The 9,482-nt window shown below is 30.6% G+C and overlaps 1 long non-coding RNA gene across 1 annotated transcript; it reads left to right on the plus strand.

Annotated features, from left to right (window-relative positions):
• Nucleotides 1-7,338: 7,338 nt before the first annotated feature.
• On the plus strand, nucleotides 7,339-8,800 carry LOC129905256 (uncharacterized). The gene is made up of 2 exons (XR_008770595.1): nucleotides 7,339-7,893; nucleotides 8,068-8,800. It is a non-coding gene; the product is annotated as an uncharacterized LOC129905256 (long non-coding RNA).
• The last annotated feature ends 682 nt before the right edge of the window (nucleotides 8,801-9,482 follow it).

Here is a 9,482-nt window from a genome sequence, read left to right on the forward strand (position 1 = left end):
TTGTCGTTATCTTCTTGTGTATTTCCTTGTATCTGGAAAAAATCATTTATTATCCCTCTACATAAGAAAGGAAAAAAAGACGAGGTCCAAAACTATAGACCTATAGCAAAGTTGTCGGTTATTCCGAAACTCTTTGAGACTATTATTTGTGAATCTTCGTCTTTCTATGTTAAATCAGTTATTGTCCCAAATCAACACGGATTTACAAAAGGCCGCTCAGCCATGACTTTTCTCATGGAATTTGCCGAAAATTGTATTGAGTCATTTAAAACTAAGAAACAGTTAGACTGCGTCTTTACAGACTTCAGCAAGGCGTTTGACAAACTCTCGCATATAATTTTGTTAAGTAAGTTGAGAGCTCTTGGATTTAATGAAAACTTTGTTAAGTGGCTTCAATCTTATTTATTAAATAGATCATACTCGGTGCTTTTCAATGGTTGTCCTTCAAAATACTTTTGTGTTAACTCTGGAATACCGCAAGGCAGCCATTTGGGCCCTATACTTTTTATAATATTCATAAACGACTTACCATCCGTCTTGAAATTGAAACATTCGAATTGCCTTATTTATGCGGATGATGTTACAATCTTTAAAACTGTCTCTAATGTTCGTGATTGTGAAATGTTGCAATGTGACCTTAACTCACTTTTCGATTGGTGTGTTCGTAATTGTTTGCTTCTTAATGTCAATAAATGTAGTTTTATGAGTTTTACGAGAAAACTATCTAAAATTCCTTTCAATTATTTGTTAAATGGAGTTTCCTTGTCTAATGTAAGTCAAGTTTCTGTTCTTGGTGTCTTATTTGATCCTAAACTAGAATTTATAGAACACATCAATTCCATAAACAATAAAGCCAATTCGCTTCTCGGTTGGATTAAGAGAGAGTCACGTCAGTTTTCCGATCCTTTTATTGCAAAACAGCTATTCGTAACTTTTGTTAGACCCATCCTAGAGTACGCTTGTCAGGTTTGGTCACCTCATTATGAGTGTCACATAGCGAGGCTAGAACGAGTTCAAAAAAGGTTTTTGCGGTTTGCCTTAAGAGGCTTAGGATGGGACAACCCTTACAACCTCCCCCCATACATAGACAGACTCAAACTTATTGACATGCCTTGTCTTATTTATGTTTTTCGTTCATTGTAAAATTAATTAATGGGAAAATAAACTCTTTGCACCTTTTGTCTCGTATTAATTTTAATATTCCTCAACGCAATTTCAGAAATTTCCCCAATAGTATATTAATCTCAAACTATCGTACCAATTACGAACGTTTTTCTCCTTTAAATGTAATGTTCAGTTTATTTAATGTTTTCAATAATAGATTTCATAATTTATTTGACCAATCACTTAATTTATCTCCTAAATTTCAATCAAATTTTTACTCGATTTTGTAATTTATACCTAATTATATTGTTTTGTTAAAATTTGTAAATTAATGTAAATTGAAGCTAGTATTTAGCTGTACTAAATAAATAAATAAATAAATAAACAGGTAGTCTATTTATTTTCTTATATGTAAAGTCCACGTGGACTGGCTTAAATTCGTTAAGCGCTATTCGCCACGTTTTTGTCCATTCATTGACATTATTAAGGGCATTTTGCAATTTACTTGTCGATTCGTTGATTGTTTTGCCTACTGCAAGTATTGCGGTATCATCAGCAAAAGTAGCTACAATTGTGTTTTCTGTTTGAGATATATCGCGTGTGAATAGAAGCAAAGATTATAGAATACAAAGATGTCGCATCCCATAGAAGTTATCGAAACCAAAAATTTGAAGTGTCTTATGTGATCAACATGTTGCTAGCTGCAAAATGTTGCAAGAGCGAGGGAATTCCTTAAAAAAATGGAATCTCTTTCGTTTTCTTTCTTCTGTTTTTTTTTTGATTTTGTTTTGCTTCTTACGGCAACGGTGCCGATGACGATCACTGTGGTGGAGTTTTTTTTTTCTTACTTTTTGCCAGTTCGTCTACCCAGATCTTCACTCTTGTGAAAGGATTTTTTGCATTCCCGTTTTTTTTTCTTTTTAGATTATTTTTTTGTTAATATGAAGACTTTAAGAATTTAATATTTTGTAGAATATTTTTTAGCCGAGGGTGGTTTCTGTTTTTTATTTTTTTGTTCTCTTTTTATAGGATGGCAACGCACAGGTGCATTGGTTTCAGGTGTGTCTGTGTAGGTATCTTTTTTTCGTTTGCCACGGCAATCGTCCTTGAAATTGTTGTTTTTTATGTGGTGGAGGATAATCCTATATAAATTTTAGTTCTTGTTTCATTGCGTCTGGAAAAATCTTTTCTTTTGTAAGGATTTTCTTCATTCGTTTTTTTCCTTTTTTAGATATTTGTATATTTTTCGTGTTGAAGATTTTGTAGAGTATTTTTTAGCCGAGGGTAGGTTTTGTTTTTATTTTTTGAGCTCTTTTAGTGCTAATGCACAGATGCTTGTGATTTTTTTAGTGATTTTCGATAGGCTGTATTTCAGTAAAAAATTATCGTATTATGACAAAACAAAAACATGTGAAAGCTATATTCTTCTTGATTTAGGATATTTTATTACCAAATATTTTATTTCAAAAGGTAAAATTGCTAAATCATTGGAACTGTTTAAAAAACAAAATTTTTCAATTTTTTGTTTTTATTTTATTGATAAATACATATGTAAAATAGGCATTAAAAAAAATTGTTACACTCATGAAACTTGGCAAAAGGTTTACTTTTTTGATAAGAACCAAGGACAAAAATAAGTCTATAGTAAAAAGTTGGGTGGAAGGGTGTTTTTGAGCGGACAAAATGGAGGGGGTGAAGGTCAAAAATATACTGAAAAAAATTGTTTGTCGAATGTCATCATATGACTCATGTTTTTAAGGTATTTTTTGATGTTGAATCTAATGACATGAGAATAAAGTAAATAAGATTGCTCTAAGAAAAGTTATTGCCGATTAAAAATAAGGGTGCTTGTTTTTAGACTTCAACAGGTAAAATATAACCGAAACCCATTTGAAAAACATTCTACACATAAAATTCGGGATGAAGATTTAACATTAGACAGGGACAAATGATTCGTACAGATTTTTTTACTTGCGATATAGGTACGAAGGGCAAGTTTAGGATTCGGAAAAAAAATGGAACTCGAAATAACAATTTTACATGACATAACGATGATGGATAATGCCAAAAAAATGGGTCCGGCAATTTTGTCTGTCTGTATATACCTCGAGCTACAGCCTAAACGAGTGAAGTGATTTTCTTCAAACTTGGTAGTTAGTATTTTTTGGTGATTCCCTAGAGGGGAAATTGAAATTTTTTTTATGACCAAAACTAACGGTACCTGTCATATAACGGAAATAGAAAAATTAATTTTTTTTCAAAAACGGCTCTAATGATTTTGATTAAAATTTGTGTGTGTAGCAATACACATAAAAGCCAACTTTTGAAAGAAAAAACGGACATAAACGGGACATAAACGGCAAAAATAAAATCAACTAGCAACTAACTCTTAAGTGCGAGTGAGAGGACAACATTGACAACTAGTGAAATAATTTTTTTTTCTTCTGATTTATTCTGCAGACACAGCATTTGTAGTCTTCTTCCTTACTCCTCTCTTTGTTGTCTAACACAATTTATGTAACCCTCTCTGTCTAAACCAAAACCATTCACACAAACAGATGCTTGCTTGCTGTCGTTCATCTTCAGGAGACAATCCAAACATTTTATTTCTTTTGGAATTTCTCAGATATATTCTGCAGTACTCCAATTTATCATCTTCTTCCATTTTTCCTTTGAAGTTTTATAATTTTTTAATTCCATCCACTGCTTAAACTTAACGATGCTGACTGCACACAGTCCTAAGTCGGCCCTTTAATTTTTTAAACGTCTGTCTGTAAATCTATCTTTATGTCCGTCTGTGTGTTTGTCAGTTTCTCCATTGTGTCCGTTTGTCCATCTGTCTGTCCGTTTGGCTGTCTGTCTGTCTGACTGTCTGTATGGTCACCGTCCGTATATCTGTGTATCTACTCCTCCGTATGTTCGTTCGTCTGTACATCTGTCTGTCTGTCCGTTTGGCCGTCTGTCTATCCGTGTGTCTATGTGTCTGTCCATCTGTCTGTCTTTCTGTCTGCCTTTCGGTCCCTCTGTGTATCTTTCTGTCTGTCCTTCTGTCTATCTGTTCGTATTTATGACTGAGAGTCTATTTCTTAGACTGTTTGGCCGTCTGTTTCAACAAATGTTGTGCTTGACCTTAAACTTAGAGGTTTTTTGTCAAAAATTACCTTTAAAAAATCGATTTTTTAAAAATGTTTTGATACATTGCACTTAAACATCTGAAGTTACCCAAAAAAGTTATTAAACTGTTTTTGCTTATTTCCTCAGCTTTCAGGTGCCGGTTCTTCTGTTCTAATTGATCGTTTATTTCTGAAGATATAGCCCGAATACTAAGTATGCTGGGAAAAATAACGACAAAAAACTTTGAAAAATTATATTTTGAAAAACTATCCATAAACATTTTTTTAAATTAGATTTTCAAGTTTTCTCGGCTATAATGTATACAAAAAGTACAACGGTATTTGGTGTCAAATTTTGTTTATTATTTTGTAAACTAGTGTAATCATTCCATCTTTCGAAATAAATATAAATCATGCTTTTAGAAGGCATGAACAATAATCATTTTTATCAAAAAACAAAACCGACTTCCATGGCTAAAACTGGGTTTTATGGTTTTTCTAATACTTCCTATGGCCAGAACTGAACGACCACATGGCAGCCACCAGCTTTCCAATACAAAAAGAATTATCAAAATTGGTTCACTTAGTCCAAAGTTATGAGGTAACAACAAAAAAAAACAGTCGAATTGAATACCTCCTCCTTTTTGGAAGTCGGTAAAAAGATATTACTTGGTGGTGTTAAACTCCATATTTTTACCTTAACCTCTGAATTCTGGCAATGAAAACAACTAACAATTTGTTCAAAAATCCATTATGCTATTATATATCTTATCAGTAAATTTCAATTTTCTGTCATATCAAATTAAAAATTGAAAAATACAAAACGGTTGAAACGCCCAGAAAACTTTTCTTTATAATTTTGTCAAATATTTTTTTATGAAAATTTTACAAAAAAAAATGTAACATCCCAAAGTGTACTATCATTGAATAATTATATATAGAAGTGACACTGATAGTTTCTAGCGCCACACAATTTTATTTTTTTCGGCAATCAGATGTACTAAAAAATCCCCAGAGAGAATGGAGCTTGTCCTAGAAAATTATGTTTCCAAAAATTTGTTTTTAAAAAAGGAAATTTCTCTAACACAAACATAAGGAAACAAATATCAAATAAAAATAAATCGTATCGACACGTCGACATCCTATAATAGAAAAAAAAAATAAGGAAATTTTACTCACACATAAAACATAAAACAAATATCAAACAAAAATAAATCGTATCGAAACATCGACATCCTATAAATGAAAACAAGAAAATAAGGAAATTTTACTCATACATTCAAAATTACACAAATATCAAACAAAAATATAGACAAGTTAGTTGACATTATAAATGTATCCATAGTAACTCGAAACTAAAAACAAGAAATTTTTTATTAACGACGAGAATTTGAACAAAATTAAATATTATTGTTGTATATACTAGGTACGTTATAGCTTATAGGGCATGAAAGTTACCCTTATTTCAATAGTCCTGCTAGCGTAGGTGACAAGGTGATTGCTCTTTAATTTTGCTTTCTGAGTTCGTATCCCCACAGAGTTTGCTATTTTTTTATATTATATTTTGTTTTGCAATATTATGAAATGCGTAACAATTAGAGCCTATTTTTGCTCAATCGAAACTTAAGCATTTAATTACAACATAAATCCTTATGTGTCAGTTTACGCCGAAGTAAAAGTAGAGCCTAAACGTTTATGTTGAACATAAATTATTTAAGGTTCGTTTCAGCTAATGGCCCTTAAAGAAAAAAAGAAAAGCGTTAAAAAAACTCAAGTAATATTGTAAATCAGGTAAGAGCTCAAACCAATAAGTCGATTTGGCTCAAACTTTTTGTTTATTTTTGATTCAAAGGAGGGGAAATTGAAATTTTTTAACGGTACCTACCAACTAGAGATGCTGGGCCCTACCAATAATCAAATTTAAAGCTGACTTTAATATTTACCGGAATTCTACATATTTCACCACACCAAAAAACAATTTAATAGTCAGGTTAAAGGCTAACGCCTTTATAGTTTATAGTTCGGTAAATATTAAAGTCAGCTTTAAATTTGATTTTTGGTAGGGTCCGCTGCGAATAATGATTCGGTAGAATACCGAACATTCGATCACGCTTATACATTCACTTAATATAAGGCTATTATTACTATTATTTACCAAAACTTTTCATTAGTAAATTTTATTTTCTACGAGCCTTACCAATAATCAAATTAAAGGCTCACTTAAATATTGAACTGAATTATAAATATTTCACTCAACCAATAAACAATTTAATACTCAGGTTAAAGACTAACGCTTGGCTAAATTTAATAGTCGAGTTTCATAACCATTAAATTTAACCGAGCGTTAGTTTTTAACCTGAGTTGTTTTAAAACACTAGCCCAAAAAGTTAAATTAACAAAGCAAAATTCGTGATAGCTCCAAAACAAGTACCTATTCGATTTGATTTCTTCTACTAAGATAGATTTTTAGAAAAAAAAATTTCAAATCGTTGGAACCTTATAAATAAATAAAAAAAAAAAAATTCAAAAATAAAATTGGTATGCAATTTCTTAGAAATTACTAATCAACATTCAAAACTAAAATGTCAACAAAATTTAATGTCCCGTTTTCGAAAATATGAAAAAAGTGTTCAATTTTGTTTTAATCCAAAAACTATTATTTTCCCAAATTTTCTTTCTGTTTTATATTTAAACTATATGCTTTGTATACAAAATTCGCTGAAATTGAATTTTGTAGAATGCACAGCTTGACAATATAGTATCATGACAAAATAAAAAGTATGTAAAAACTACATTCTTCTAGCTTTAGGATCTTAGACCCAAATATTTTATTTCAAATGGTGAAATAGAAAAATCATTGGAACTATCCAAAATCCACATTTTCTTTCATTTGCGATCAAAATGGGCCTTTTTACCTTTTGAGTTTATTTGAACATTTTACTAATAAGTATCGTTTAAATTTTAGATAAAAAAATGTTTTAATTAAAAATAAAGAAAAGTATCCAAAAATGGTACGAAAAGATTTTTTTTTCTTTCAAAATTTAACATTTTATAAAAACTTTAAATTTTCATTTAAAGTTGCAAATTTGAACAAAGCCGTTTATCTAAAGTTCTTGTTCGCAAACATAAATCAGTTTAAGCAAATAAACGAGGTTGTTTCGTATTGTATTAAAATACTTTGAAATATGTATTAAAATACTTTAAAATAATGTGAAATATGGCCATATTGTATGAACTTGATCCTAACCTACTCTTGCATTATGCGGTTCAAGAAAATAGTAAATATATGCCACAATGCATGTGGAAAACATTCAAATAATGTAAACTACAACTTTGGCCTAGATGTTATTACAAAAAGCACCCAAATAAAAATTAAATAAACACTTCTATAACTGAAGAAAATCTTCCTGACGTTAATAAAAACAAAATCCTTTCAGATATATGTACATAAGAATCAAACATTCAAAAATAAATATTCAATTCAAAATATTACAAAAATTTAAAATAAATTCAATTTCAATATTACAGAAACAAAAATAAACAAACACACTACTAGCACAAAACAAAACTAATACAAATACACCAAATAAAAATAATATTGTACATGTGGTTACCATTGAATAAGAAGTACAGGAAGGGGTGTTTATCCAAATAAGTGAAGCCGCTTTTTATTAGTGTGAGTTGTACAGATGCACATGCATTGGTAAAGGGTCAGAGTGCAGATATATTGTTCACTCAAGGGGCGCCAACGGAAATGTAACTAGTCTTGTGAGAGACTTTCGTATAAGTGCTATTTTTTATCATAATTATATACGAATTTTAAACTGTTTCTTTTCTCAACTAAAAACAGACTGAAAATTGTTTTAAAATCATCAAGATTAGCTGAAACATTGGCGGTCAATGATTGTATCGCCTTGTCATCACCAATAAGAGTAAGTTCGCCCATGGAAAAAGAGCTCGAAATTTGACAGATTATATAAAATTTTTGACAGTTTATATAAAATTTATTTTTTTTTTTATTTTTTTGTGGCTTCACTCGCCAACTGTATAGGTGTGATATACACCCCTTCCTGTACTTCTTATTCAATGGTGGTTACTTAGTAACCAAAAGTCCTTTTCAGGGATTTTTCGGCTATCGAATACACAATCCTAAAACGATTGTGGCGCCACTCCTCAAACGATTGTGGCGCCACTCCTCAAACGATTGTGGCTCCACCCCTCAAACATAGCGGACGTTTTTTCCGGTGTCACTTCTATATATAATTATTCAATGGTACTATTTTTTCTCAAGAATTAAACTAAATTTAAGTCTGTTCGTTAAAAAAAAGTATAAAAATGATTATTAAAATCACATTACAATCTACTACAAATTTTATACCATTATTTCAGCTAAGAATACACTGGTTAACAAAATTTAACCTTTTTTTTGCCACAAGAACCAAAACATACTTTTCTAGTAGTTTTTGGGGTGCTGAATCCGAATCTGAAGTCAGAAAAATTTGATTGGCCTTTGTTTTTGAAATATTACCGTTAGAAAATGTCAAAAAACGTAATTTTGGCTGTTTTCGAGGTTCTGTTTTTATGTGGGGTAATTCATTAAAAACAAATTTGTAACGGTTATTATAAGAACATATATTCTTCTTTCAAAAACTGTTTAAATTTTCCCGATATCTCTTTTATTGCTCGAGATATCTTAAGTTTCATTTAATAAGTCAAAGAGAAACTAAACTTAATCTAAAGTTTAAGTCACTGGTCACAGAATTTTTGCCACAAGAACCAAAATATACTTTTCTGAAGGTTTTCGAGTTGCTGAACTCAAATCCGCAATCGAAAAAATTCTATTAGCCTCCGTTCTTGAAATATAACCGTTATAAAAAAAAAACCCCTTTTTGCATTTTATAACGGTAATATTTTTAGAACGAAGGCTAATAGAATTTTTCTGATTGTGGATTCGAGTTCAGCAACCCAAAAACCTTCAGAAAAGTATATTTTGATTTTTGTGGCAAGAAAAGTGTAATTTGGTTGGCCAGTGTTGTTTCTGATTCAAAGACCGCTACTTAAATTTTAAATATCTCTGGCAATGAAAGAGAAATTGGAAAGATTAAAACATTTTTTGAAGGAATAAAACTAGCTCTTAAAAGCACCGTTACAAATTTATTCACAATTAATTACTCCACATAAAAACATAATCTCGAAAACAGCCAAAATTACGTTTTTTGACATTTTCTAACGGTTATATTTCAAAAATGAAGGCCAATTAAATTT

The sequence above is a fragment of the Episyrphus balteatus genome, chromosome 1, assembly GCF_945859705.1.
Source record: "Episyrphus balteatus chromosome 1, idEpiBalt1.1, whole genome shotgun sequence".
Lineage (NCBI taxonomy): Eukaryota > Metazoa > Arthropoda > Insecta > Diptera > Syrphidae > Episyrphus > Episyrphus balteatus.